Raw genomic sequence first — 13683 nt, forward strand, 5'->3', positions numbered from 1 at the left:
GACTGAATGTGAGCACGTAGTCATTTTACAGTAGGGGCTTGCCAAGCTTTAGCACACGCAGTAGCAACCAATTCATCCTTTCCTTTTATTTTGCATGCCTCAGGCCCCCTATCATTTCCATAATGTATGGGCACAGAAAACTTTATGAGATTAATGTTCACAATGGGGCTGATTCAGAGTTGGTCGCAAAATGGGAGTAAATTACTCTAAAAAAAGAGCATGGGGAAATTGTATATTTTATATTTCTCAAGATGCATCTGCCGCCACAATTACAGCATATGCATCTATTTTAGCTTCCCTATAGCATGTGGAAAAGATACGCCTCCTTACAGTCCCATATGGTGCAGACCTGCATGAGCAAATTTGCATAAACACGCCTTTACTATACTCAGCCAACAATAGAACGCCCCTTCCATATGTGCCAGAATCATGCATGTCTGCAGAGGTGCATATATATTCACTCATTATCTTGGCATGCACAGAGCGATTTTATACAACATGCATTACTCAAACTGGCATACAACCCACTCTGCTTAAGACCCAATGTGTGAAATTGCACAACAACAGGAAAACTTACTAACATGTTTATTAGGTTTACAGCAGGGCTGAAACACTCTAGTAAGGCTTAGTAAATGTGGGCATAACTGTGCAACACCTGTACTGTTATAGCATGTGTTTGCATGCTTTTACATGAGCTTAAATGTAACTGACATCTATGTTTATGCAGTTGCATGTTAATTTGCTCTCGGAATCTGTAGAAAATAAATTTTAAACATTAAGAAAAATGATGGGCAACACGGTGGCTAAGTGGTTAGCACTTCTGCCTCACAGCACTGGGGTCATGAGTTCAATTCCCGACCATGGCCTTATCTGTGTGGAGTTTGTATGTTCTCCCCGTGTTTGCATGGGTTTCCTCCGGGTGCTCCGGTTTCCTCCCACACTTCAAAAGCATACTAGTAGGTTAATTGGCTGCTATCAAAATTGACCCAAGTCTCTCTCTCTGTCTGTCTGTGTGTGTTTGTGTGTGTTAGGGAATTTAGACTGTAAGCTTCAATGGAGCAGGGACTGATGTGAATGAGTTCTCTGTAAAGCGCTGCAGAATCAGTGGCGCTATATAAATAAATGGTAAAGATGATGATGGATTAAAAAAATATAACTAAAAAAGTAAAAAAAGTAAATACATACATTAATATTTTCTTTTAAATACACTTATTGAAATAAAACCATTAATAAAGTACAATACGCATATTTATAAACATTTTAATTATGTGTATTCTATTATCTCTATGAAAGTTAGAAGCCACATAATACAATTAGGGGTATTTTTTTAAAATTAATTTCATAGAAGCTAAAATGTTTACCTATTTTTGACTGGAGTAAAAGTTATGTTTAAGAGATAATTACTTAGTTATGATACCATTAGAAAGCCTATCTGTCCTTATTAAACCAATATAAAATGTGTTTAGTTAAAGTGAAAACTTGGAAGGTGGCAAAATTGATGCAAAGCAAACTCTAAAAAATAAGGGGAGCTATATGAAGTGCAAATTCAGCAAACACTTCTGGCAGTGATGTAGTTATGTGGATCAATAGTTGATTACCATATACATTTGATCATTTTGTGTTATTTTATATTGCTTTAAATAATTTGTTGCTATGTATTAATTATTAAGTCAATGAATTGCAATCATTGGATTTTATGCAGATAACAGTGGCTAATTATATTATTAACTAATATAGAATAGGATCTGCATGCTTAAACTTGAAATATGACAGGACACACACATATATTTTGGGACAATGACACTTCTTTTATAAAGAAAACTAGTCTTTAAAAACGGGGAGCAACACTTGTAGAAATCAGAGCTTAAATTGCCATTTTAATTGTTTCCATATTAATGATCCTATGAAACAAGATAATATTAAATTATCCATTCTACAAACTGTATAACATAACTGAAACTTTTTCTTAAATATCGTGAGTTCTCGTGATCTAGCTAAGCCAACCTAATTAACTATTCCTGTCAATGCAGCTATCATGTTGTTGACAGTTACAGATTGGCAGATTCCGATGAAATAACTTCTATTATCGTGATTAAGACATGTTCCATTGCTAGTTTTAGTACAGAATTGCAGAAAGTCTACTGGTAAGTACAGCACAGTGCTATTAAAATATTAAAATCCTCGCTAATAAATAATGTACAGTGTGAATTTTGTAAATATACAAATAACTGCATATTAATTATCAGCAAAATCCAAACTAACTCTTTTTTTGAATAATGAGTTCTAGGTAGAACTAGATGTTACTGTATTATATTTTCAGACCAAAGAAGGAACATATTTACAGGAATGGAGAATATGCTGTTTGTATAGTTTGTTCTCCTTAACCTGTGTTTCATTCTTATTCTACTGACAGTTTCAAATTGTGAGCATTTCTTTAATATGGTTCCATTATCATCCTAATGATACCTCTGGATATTCAGAAATGCCTGGCAAGACTTTCAGCTATTTTGTATGAAGAAGATATGGCTAACTAAATTGAGGAGATTATCACATCACCACATAAATCAGTGACAGTAGTGTGCTATTACAGATGATTTTGTTGACAGTTGGCTGTAGGCAGTTGTGTGCCAAATGCCTTCTTTCAACTGGAAATTAAAAAATACTCCATGTGAAATGCAGTCCTCCAGTTCAGAGACTGCGAATCCCAAATTAGCATTTTTATACTTAAAAGGTAGAAAACCTCAATTTCCTATTCAAAGGTCTATGCAGTTGTCACAAATGGGTGCTTCACACATGACACTAATGCCTTTTAAGAAAGCCACCTATTCCTCATATTATTTCTCTCAATAATAAGCTGCATTCAGCATTTCCAATGGTAATAAAGGAGACAAAAATGTACATTTCTAGAAATACACTCTATGATTTAGATGCAGAAATGTTCTGAAATGCAGTCATGCTGTTTATGCCGTACAAACATAACTCTTATACTAATAGTCTAACCTTAAGACCTGCTACATTACAGTATTGTACTTGTATCAATAAAAGGAAACAATTATAGATATAGCTACCGTTATTGTACTGGATAGTGTGAAGCACTGACAAATAGGTGATGCATCGAGAGACTAGAATTCCATACAATGTGTTCAATGTGTCAATTCATTTGAATGTCACCAAACCACCTGAAACTACAGCAGTGCGGTAAATCAAGTATCTATGCAGTTAAATACATGAACCTGACTATATTATCTAAGTATAATTAAAAGGTTGTAAACATCAATTAGCATTATTGAACAAGATAGCCTACACTAGCATTCTTAATGTGTACACAAAGTTTATTAATACCAGCATGTTTTTTTTTATTTTATATTGTCTTAGATTTAGAGGGCATTTTAGTTTTAAAAACCCCATAAAAAATTAATTTTTATGTTGCATTTTTATGTTGCATACAATTAAATATAATTTATATTTGTTTTAAATTGTTTTATTAATGTATTAATTAGTCATTTGTTATGAAACGGCTTCTCTTAAGAAAATTAGTATAGATCCCTAGAGTTGCAGGTTGAATAATAATAACACTACTAATAATTGTACTTGGGCTCTCCCACCCACTCTTATGATATAGATAAAACAGGACATGCATAGTTTAGCAAACCAGACACTTCAGCGATAGTGTATGTTACTTTTGTGGCTGAAGTGCTTGGTTTGTTTGAGCTTTTACAAAGCAAAATATAAAGAGTTTTGCACTATGGAGTAGGATGAGAGTTAGCATCTCACACAGTTTTCTCATCACCCTTGTCAGGCGCCGTCTCCGCACTAACACTAGGCGCAGGAGACGGTCGCCTGTATCTTGCCGATCACGGCACCCCTTTGCGTAGCAACAGGTTGCTCCTTTGTTTTTCCTGCCCGCTGTGCACGTGCATGTGCTGTAGGCTGCGTGTTCCGTTGCTAGGCAACAGGACGCCTTGCGTTCATCTTTCGGCAGTCAGCGCTGAGATTCCTTCACCCAATCAGGGTGAAGGAACCTCTTGCTGCTTATATAGAAGCATCTGGCATTTACAGGGTTTTTAGTATTTACTGGTGGCCTTCTTTGACCTATGTTGTCTCCAAATATGTTGCAGCCCGTGGAGTATGTGCTCATCACATGACCTCTAGACGGGCCTCCAGCTGGTCGTCTTCTTCTAATGAAGCAACAACGTATGGAGAAACACAATAGAGATCCAAAATGCAAATAATATTACACTGTTTATGGCATTATTGAAAACAATGTAATTTTGCAATTTGCAAATGAAAAAAACCCCTAACATATTACATAGGCATACATAGCAGAAACTCCTCCTGAAGATTATTCAGTATTTTTATAGGTGTTAATAGATCAGGAAACTTAATATGTATTGATTTTAGTAACAGATAGAAACCATTAGTAAATGACAGGCAGTACATTTCACACACAATCACCACCTTAGTCTCCTTGTTAATTCAGACATTCATATTTTGAAATGTGTTTAATGCAAGTGAGAAAATTTCTGCAACTTCAGAATTAGCCATGCTCTATTTTGTAGCCTTTTAATGACCTCCAGCAAACTTGTGACCCAAATATAAAAACCTCCTGTCCACAAGTATATACATGGCTCGTGGGAGCACAGAATACAATTCTTAAATGCTTGGGTAAGTTAGAAAAGATTCTGTGAATAAAAATGTATATCTCATTACAAAAATATTTCAGCTCAAGCATCCCTCCTAAATGTATACAGTTGTTATATAGAAAAATAATCATGGCATTTATTTTATTAGTTGATACAGGTGTTGAGTGCCATAAATATATATTTTCTGTAATAGACAAATATAGTTGGCTATTACAGCATTCGTAGATCCTCTGTTCAATCCGAAAGTACATTTCCATTATTATCCTTAAGATTAATCTTCTGCTTTACTTTTTTATTATTATTATAATTATATTCTATATCATCTCAATTATTATTTAATTTAATTTTGCAAGGATGCTGGATTCAGATGTCAGAGCATTGTAAAATTAAATTGTATAGATGGCAGTGGCCAATATCAGTATAAGTGTTAATGCTACAAATAGAGAAAAGAAATAATAGAGGCTATTTATCAAATTGTCTACGTTGCTTAACTGGGCCAAATGTATACAGAAAACAATTCACAATTGTTATTCATGCTTTCCTGATCAATCTTTTTTTTTGTTACTGCAATTTATGGGAAAGTCCTAAAGTTACAAAGAAAGTCTATTAGTGGTTTGTTCGTTTGTTCTTTTGCTTGATTATAACAATTGCATATTATTAATTGAAATAAATAATATCAACATTCTAGTTGGCTTTATATGCCCACTTTCATTGTAAATAACTATTTTAATTCCTTAAATTTATTATGTTTATCTACTGTTATCTTACAGCGATTTTGCAAATATGTAAAATATTCCTTTATATAATTTTGTAGGTATGCATTTAAAAAGTGTTAAGATGCAGTCAAGTATTTATTTTGTTTTAAACTATAAAGCAAATATATAAAAATTATTTTTCCACCTTTATGCTTTTCGTATACATAAAGTTTGACATTTCATGATTACATAGTATACTTTGAAGACTGCATTGTCTTAATGAAACATTTGAGGGAAATCCGAAAAATATATATATGAAAAGAGCAAAAGTAGTTCATTCATGTTTTCCTGTGCATCAACCTTTTTCCAGAAGACAATTAACTTCTACTGCTGTTCCAGGTGCTATTAAATTACAAGAGGATCCCAAATGGCCAGCAGCCTCAATAGGGCCTGTCACCCACCCAAACTGCTTGTGACAGCAGTGTCATCATCATAATAAGTGGGGCTATATTCTATAGCTAACAGTTCTGGGGCTCAAGTTAAGTTGAATGCAACTTGTGTTGTTGATGTGCACTTTTATACATCTGAGTAGGTGCACAAAACTAGTTTCTCAACTAATGTTTTCTACACTTGATAAAAATAAGCATTTTATTTGTCAACAACACAATTTGCTTTCAACTTAACATAGGCCCCCTGTCAGAGGCGGGCTGGGCTGGGGGGCAGGGGGGCATCCCGTGTCATGTGATGCGGCCACCTGTGCGCCTCCTGGGCTGAAATTGCCAGCCCGTGCCTGCCCCCTGTGTTTAAACACTTGGTTTACACAGGGCCATCTTAACAACATTATGGGCCCCTGGGCAAAGCAGTGCACCGGGGCCCCTAGATATAGATATAGATATAGATATATAGATGTATACAGATACAGATATAGATATAGATATAGATATATAGAGATAGAGATAGATAGATGTACTTGCTCAGTGACCATTGTAGGTTTTTTTGCAGCTTTTTTTCATTTGCAGGATTATTTTTCTCATTAAGAGCCGTGCCTATGGGGCCCCCTTGCCCGTGGGGCCCCCATGCAGCTGCCCATCATACCCAATGGAAAAGATGACCCTGGGTTTACTGGTATTCACTAACATATACATTCATGACTGGATCTGGTATTTGTTGGGAAATAAAGTGCATACTACCCCAATCTCCAGAACCTTAGAATGCAACCGGTGCACTGCATTCCCCGGTGATCAACTGTACCTAACTAAAATCAAGGGCCATATTCTACTTTCTGGGGCTGAACATCAAATTCAGGTTTAGGTAATACAATGATTACAATCAGGGGTGGAACATGCATTGCCAGGCCCTTTGTGCTTCTGTGTTTGCTTCTTTCTGTGATTTGTGATATGGATTGGCAACTCCACATAAGGGAAGTAGCATCTATAAACAGTCATGATGAAAAGTTTTAAGAATGAGACAAATATTGGTTTTCACAAAATTTGCTGCTTCAGTGTTTTTAAACCTTTTTGTCAGATGTTGCTATGGTATACCGAAGTGAAATTACAAGCATTTCATAAGTATCAAAGGATTTTATAAACAATTACATTAAGTTTATGCAAAGAATCAATATTTGCAGTATTGACCCTTCTTTTTTAAAACCTCTACAATTCGCCCTGGCATGTTGTCAATCAACTTCTGGGCCACATACTGACTGATGGCTGCTCATTCTTGCCTAATCAATGCTTGGAGTTTGTCAGAATTTGTGGGTTTTTGTTTTCCACACGCCTCTTGAAGATTGAACACAAGTTCTCAATGTGATTAAGGTCTGGGGTTTTTCCTGGCATTGGGCCGAAAATTTTGATGTTTTGATCCCTGAGCCACTTAGTTAGCACTTTTTCCTTATAGCAAGGTGCTCCATCATGCTGGAAAAGGCATTGTTCGTCACCAAACTGGGGTTGGGAGAAGTTGCTCTTGGAGGATGTTTTGGTATGGTACCATTGTTTATTCATGGCTGTCTTCTTGGGCAAAATCGTAAATGAGTCCACTCCCATGGCTGAGAAGCAACCGCACACATAAATGTTCTCAGGATGCTTTACTGTTGGCATGACACAGGACTGATGGTAGCGTTCAGCTTTTCTTATCCGGACAAGCGTTTTTCCAAATGCCCCAAACAAACTGAAATTTTCATCAGAGAAAATGACTTTACCCCAGTCCTCAGCAGTCTAATCCCTGTACCTTTTGCAGAATATCAATCTGTCACTGATGTTTTTCCTGGAGAGAAGTGGCTTCTTTGCAGGGCTTCTTGACACTAGGCCATTATCCAAAAATTTTCACCTCTCTGTGCATGCAGATGCACTCACAACTGCCTGCTGCCATTCCTGAGCAGGTTCTGCACTGGTGGTGCCCTGATCTCGCAGCTGAATCAACTTTAGGAAACAGTCCTGGCGCTTGCCGGACGTTCTTGGGCGCCTTGAAGCCTTCTTCACAACTATTTAACCTCTCTCCTTGAAGATCCGATAAATGGTTGATTTAGGTGCAATCTTACTAGCAGCAATATCCTTGCATGTGAAGCCCTTTTTGTGCAAAGCTATGATAACTGCACATGTTTTCTTGCAGGTAACCATGGTTAACAGAGGATGAACAATGATTACAAGAACCACCCTCCTTTTAAAGCTTCCAGTATGTTATTCTAACTCAGTCAGCATGTCAGAGTGATCTCCAGTCTTGTCCTCATCAACACTCTCACCTGTGTTAAGGAGAGAATCACTGACCTGATGTCAGCTGGTCCTTTTGTGGTAGGTCTGAAATGCAGTGATAATGTTGTTTTTGGGATAAAGTTCATTGTCGTGGGAAAGAGGGACTTTGAAATTAATGCAATTCATGTGATCACTCTTTATGACATTCTGGAGTATATACAAATTGCTATCATACAAAATGAGCCAGCAAACTTTGTGAAAAATAATATTTGTGTCCTTCTCAAAACTTTTGCCCATGACTGTATACATATTCCAGGACTACCTCAGGTTTGACCAGTGTAAGAATGGGAGACTATATTGTATAATTTGTAACAATTTATTCTATATACAGATTTGGGAGTTGATTAATATAGAAGTGTACTATAAATATTAATTAGCAGATAAATAATAAGCAACAATTATAATAAGTCTTAACACACTCACTTTTGTGAATGGATAAGAATGAGTGTAATATTTGATAGTATTTAATAGTTATGATATATTAAATATGTGTGAAAAATAAAAGAATGATAAGAACTCATAACAAATATATAAATATATTTATTGGTACAATATAACTGCTAATAAAGGACAACTTTGCAATTACAGTACTTCAGGAACTGGCCCCACCTAGGGGTTGACAAGAGTATTTTAATTTACACATTTTCTTTCTATTAACACAATCTGCATCCATAATTTGAATATTTCACAGTTATGAATCAGGGTTGTTGCTGTATTTCTTGGGATAGTTATATCTCCATTTTAGGATAAATATATTTTAATAGGATGATTAATAAATGTTAACAATAAACAAATTTTAATAAAGTGTTTAGGAGAAAAAATTTCTCATTTTTCTCAGACTGGTGTGTCTTCTCATGTGTTCAACTCTAAGGCTTCTTATTTTCAGGTTTTACCAGTGTGCCTGTAATCTTTTATAGTATGAAAATTGATTAGGCAAAGGGAAAGTGGTGGGTGAAGTGTGATGTACTGCAGTGGACAGAGTAAATGGTAAATTGCTAGGGTATAACGGTGTATCAACTAGAAGCATGACATGGTGCAAATGTGGTAGTCACTAGACAGTATAGAATGCAAAGTGGCAAGCTGCCATTGGTACTTTTCTTTCATCTGGTAGATAAATTTTCATTATATGTGTATAGAAACTTAATTTTACATCAATTTGTCATGGGATGAAATACATTTCATATATATAAGCAATCATTTGCACTGTTGCAATACATTCTGCTAAGCGGTCAAACATTCTGCGGGGATTGTAAAAGTGGGTGGCTTGATATATAGTTAGCTAGGCCTTCCTCTACGTTTATAGACATATTCCAAACTCCTCACAGAATGACTCTCCTATTCACTGCTTTAGTCTAAAGATGTCAGGGGTCTTGAAAATGTCAATCAAAAATCAGCCTTTGCTGTTATTGGTCAACTATTTTTCCTCTTCTGCATTGAACTCTGATATCTGAATTCAGCTCAGGACAGGAAAGAGATTGTTACAGAATATTCAATTACTGCAAACAGCATTCAGTATCCTACCAATCCTAACTGGCCACTGGATTGGGAGAGAGAAAACTTAGCTTCTGTCAGCCAACTATAGCAAAGACTGATAGCAGACTTGGAGTACTTAACGCACCCTTAATGCGGTTCAAATTACTATTGACTGATATTGCATGCTGTTTAACTCATGTGAATAATGATGGTGGGTTATTATGACTCAAAACATTATTTACCTATCACAACTAGACAAAGGATTAAATATGCAAAAGATAAACAATGATCGATAGAAGTCCCAATAAAGCCGTTCAAGTGCTGCTTTTATATAGCAAAAAAAGTTCATCAGTGTACTTGAATACAATAGAAATCTATATTCATGCCAACCAGACAGAGACAAAAACATATAATAAACCTGTTGACTTCAACAGTTATGAACTGGCTACGAGTAACCACCACCTGAATTGGCTCAATAATATCCCCTTTAGCCAATTCAAAAGAATACGGAACCATTGCTTGATATTAACAACTACATATCACAATGTGAGGATTAAAACACCAATTTGCATAGAAAAAATATCATCCACGGCATTTAATGAAGCAACTAAGTTAGACAGGGCTGAGCTCTCTATATATAAAGAGGAACCACAGGACTCCAATACAAAAGATAACTCTTACTTTATTACCAATTACAACAATTCCGCATTTTATTCTCAAAAAACATTGGAACATATTATTACAGGGTAAGGATTTAGAAACCATACTTCCTAAAAAAAACAGATGTAGTTTTTAGGAAAGCTCCAGACCTGAAGAAGAGAAGTGGCTTCTTAGAAGCCCCATCAATTCCACAACCAAGCAGCAGACAGTTCTCACACCTGCAGAAAAGCCCTGCAGCTTTTTTCACTGTGGGATGTGCATTGCCTGCAGCATCTGCAAAGATTATTTCACCAAGCCAAATCTAGTCTTCCATTCTACCAAGATGAGACAGAAATACAAGATCAATGATTTCCTATCATGTGACTTTAAAGATGTCATATATCTACTTGAATGTCCGTGTCAACAGTAGTATGTTGGGTGTACAACAAGAGCACTAAGCACATGAATAGCAGAGCATATACAAAAAATGTAAAAGAGGACTAGAATCACATAGCGTTTCACACCATTTCAAAAGAAGACACGACAGTAATCCCTCATCACTAAAATTCATAGCCATAAGGAAAGTGTAGGGGAACTGGAGAAGTAGGGACCTTATCAAAAAGATAAACAGAGAAGAACTAAAGTGGATCTATGATCTAAAGACCCTAATGCCAGGAGGACTTAATATAGATTTCGATATTCAGAGGTGTGTAGTGGTTGTAAAACCGGGACAGCTAGTGTAGGGATTTAGAGTACTGTCATATCCCTCTGACAATGCCCAAACCTATCTGCACTTGGAAGGGAAACAGGGTGGGCTGGACCAGTACTTTGTTTGGAAGGACAAGGGAACATTTAGTACTGTAGACATTTGGGGTTAGATTTACCAAGCTGCGGGTTTAAAAAAGTGGGGATGTTGCCGATAGCAACCAATCAGATTCTAGCTGTCATTTTGTAGAAAGCACTAAATAAATGAATGCTAGAATCTGATTGGTTGCTATAGGCAACATCCCCACTTTTGCAATCCCGCAGCTTAGTAAATCTAGCCCTTGAACTCCTTTTAATGCGCACAGCCTGATCAACCACTATCATATCTACACCATCCTTATATTGAATATAAGTGCATGATAGATCCACCCCACCCCCTATAACATAACACTTTCCTGTCAATAACAACTCTAGGTACACACCACTTTAATTTATGATTAGGAAGGAACCATCGATTTGATATATAGTGGTATGCTGTCTATGCTCATTTACTTCCTAACAATTAAGGTGATCAGTAGACATATTTCATGACCACGTGTTAACTGAACAAACGTAAGTTACTGGAGATTATAGGAATATAAAAGTTTGCGTTAGACAGCTTACCCATTCTCCTTAAGTCATAGTATATACAAACAGAATTGTAACAGCTTTGGATTAGACAACACACCCATATTCTATAATGATTATCCCTGCATTCTAACATTACTTTGACCTTTAAGGCAGTGATTTTTTTATGCACACAATGGGCCTAATTCATTACGGATAGGAAACCAAAAAAATGAACAATTCTGACCATTTAACGTTTGCTAAATATCCCCTTGATTAGACAAAAGACTACTAGGAGAATGTTCTGTGGACAGATTAGTTTTAAAAAAAAAAGCCTATAGTGAATTTGAATGTTTTTTCCTTCCCTTGAGCTAGTGTCCCTTTATGTGTAATTTATTTAGAGCTCTTGTCAATGATAAACAGTATATGAAAAAAAGTATTTGGCCACACGTGTTAATTATCACCTAGCCATGCAATCTCCATTTGCAAACCTCTGCGATACAATGGGTCGTTCTGAAGAGCTCAGTGACTTCAAGTGCGGTCCTGTGATAGGATGCCACCTTTGCAATAAGACGTTTCGTGAAATTTCATCCCTGCTGGAAATTCCACGGTCAACTGTAAGTGTTACTATTAGAAAGTGGAAGCGTTTAGGAACATCAGCAACTCAGCCATGAAGTAGAAGACCACATAAAATCACAGAGCGGGGTCAACGACTGCTAAGGCGCGTGGTGCATAAAAGTCGCCAACGCTCTGCTGATTCTATAGCTGAAGAGTTCCAAACTTCCACAGGAATTACTATAAGCACAAAAACTGTGCAGCAGGAGCTTAATGGAATGGGTTTCCATGGTCGAGCAGCTGCATGCAAGCCTCACATCACCAAGACCAATGCCAAGCGTCGGATGGAGTGGTGTAAAGCACACGGACATTGGACTGTGGAGCAGTGAAAATGTGTTCTGTGGAGTGATGAATTACACTTCACTGTTTGGCAGACTTATTAGAGCAAATCTAGGTTTGGTGCATGTTCGGAGAACGTTACCTGCCTGACTGCATTATGCCAACTGTGAAGTTTGATGGAGGAGGGATAATGGTATGGGGCTGTTTTTCAGAGCTTGGTCTAGGCCTCTTATCTTCAGTGAAGGACAATCTTTTTGCTTCAGCATACACAAGTCATTTTGGACAATTCTATGCTTCCAACTTTGTGGCAACAGTTTGGGGAAGGCCCTTTTCTATTCTATCATGACTGTGCCCCAGTGCTCAAAGCAAGGACTACAAAGGCATGATTTGATGACTTCGGTGTGGAAGAACTTGACTGGCCCACACAAAGTCCTGTCCTCAACCCCATCAAACACCTTTGAGATGGAATGGAGATTGCGAGCCAGGCCTTCTCGTCCAACATCAGTGCCTGACCTCATAAATGCTCTACAGAATGAATGGGCACAAATTCCCACAGAAACACTCCAACATTTTGTGGAGAGCTTTCCAAGAAGAGTGGAAGCTCTTATCGCTGCAAAAGGGGACCGACTCCATATCAAAGTATATGTATTTGAATACAATGTCATTACAGTCCTTGTTGGTGTAATGGTCAAGGGTCTGAAAAGTTTTGTTCATATAGTGTATATTAGACTTAACATGCATTTCTCTAGGGACCCATATCAGTATGGAAAAGTAAGATCCGCAATTGTGCTGATTAAATTGATGAACTAGTAACATCCATATATGCTGAGTAAGGTGATGAACTGTTATCATTTATATATGCATACCATCACGCTAATTGTTTGTCATGAGAATATTTGTAAGTGATACCCCAAGAAACAAAAACACTTAGATAATTAGCGCATCATCCCGGCAAGTGTGGCAGGCGGACATGTGCCCATTAGGGATAATTTCATTAAGCCACATCTTGGGATTATTATTATGTTTGCTGGAGCCTGGCTCATGATTGGCCACTTCTAGTATTTAAGACCGTGAGGGCATAGCCTCCCTGTCGATTATAGCATCCGTGTGCTGCACATTTGCTGACCAGCTCTGTCCTGCTTTGTCCTGTGGATATTCTGCATTTGACCTGATTCCTCTTGTGACCTTTGGCTTGACCTTGACCCTGCTTGAACACTGAATGCCCCTGACCTCTGCCTGTCTGTTTTGATTACCCATGCTTGCAATCTGCCTTGGCCAGAG

Source organism: Mixophyes fleayi, chromosome 3 (assembly GCF_038048845.1).
Source record: "Mixophyes fleayi isolate aMixFle1 chromosome 3, aMixFle1.hap1, whole genome shotgun sequence".
In the NCBI taxonomy this organism is placed as follows: domain Eukaryota; kingdom Metazoa; phylum Chordata; class Amphibia; order Anura; family Limnodynastidae; genus Mixophyes; species Mixophyes fleayi.